Consider the following 1,171-nt stretch of genomic DNA (forward strand, 5'->3'; position numbering starts at 1 on the left):
TTTGCAACATGGAGGAAGGTAGAGAGTATTATGCTAAGTGAAATAAGCCAGAGATTTATCTTTTGTTTATGACAAAATTTAAAACACATATTTACAAATATAAAAGTTACTCAATAATGAAAATCTCTTCCGTTTTAGAAATTCTACAATACTTTGTGTAATTTAGATAATTTAATATATTCTTATAAAATCAACAATTGTTATATTCATTTTACAATTGTAGAAATCAAGAACAAATAAATTAACATCATATATATATATAATCAGAAAAGCAGATTTCATATTCAATTCTATTTCCAAATATATGTCATCTTAATATGGTTCTGTTTTTCCAGTTATCTCATTACATATGCCCAATAACATCTTCTTTTTTAACACTCTAATAATTACACCACATTATTATAAAGAAACCACCCAAAATTTGGAAAGATACCTCTTGAAGGTAAGATATAGAGCCCAGTAATAGACTCACAGAAATATAGTCAACTGATTTTTAATGAAAGCATAAATGCAATTCATGCAAAGATAATGGTCTTTCCACTGAATGGTGTTGGAAAAATTGTACTTCCTTAAGCAAAATAATGTAACTGGAAACAGACCTTAAATTTAATATTATCTTTGATGGTGGGTCTATCTATTTATCATCTATCTGTCATCTATTAATCTATCATCTATTCTGACATTCAGTAACTTGTCAATGGCAGAATCCAAATAAACATCTGATCAACTTGCCTTAATTTGGGGCGAATCTCATGGGCCACTTCAGCTCCATGGGATCAATTGAAACATCTGCATTGCAGTCCAGCTTCTTCCTCTCACTGCCCCTATCACTCCTTTTCAGGAATTATTCCTAAGAGCACTCACAATTAGACACCTGTTGCTCAAATCTGCAACAAAATCTTTCTCCCAGGAATGTGACCTAAGATTAACTTGAGAAAACACCTACTTTTCCAATGAAGACATACAAATGGCTATCAGACACATGAAAAAATGTTCATCATCACTAGCCATCAGGGAGATTCAAATTAAAACCACATTGAGATACCACCTTACACCACTTAGAATGGCCAAAATTAGCAAGACAGGAAACAACCTGTGTTGGAGGGGATGTGGAGAAAGGGGAACCCTCTTACACTGTTGGTGGGAATGCAAGTTGGCTGCACCAACTTGC

The sequence above is a fragment of the Enhydra lutris genome, unplaced genomic scaffold (genome assembly GCF_002288905.1).
Source record: "Enhydra lutris kenyoni isolate GAN:26980312 unplaced genomic scaffold, ASM228890v2 scaffoldscaffold2, whole genome shotgun sequence".
Lineage (NCBI taxonomy): Eukaryota > Metazoa > Chordata > Mammalia > Carnivora > Mustelidae > Enhydra > Enhydra lutris.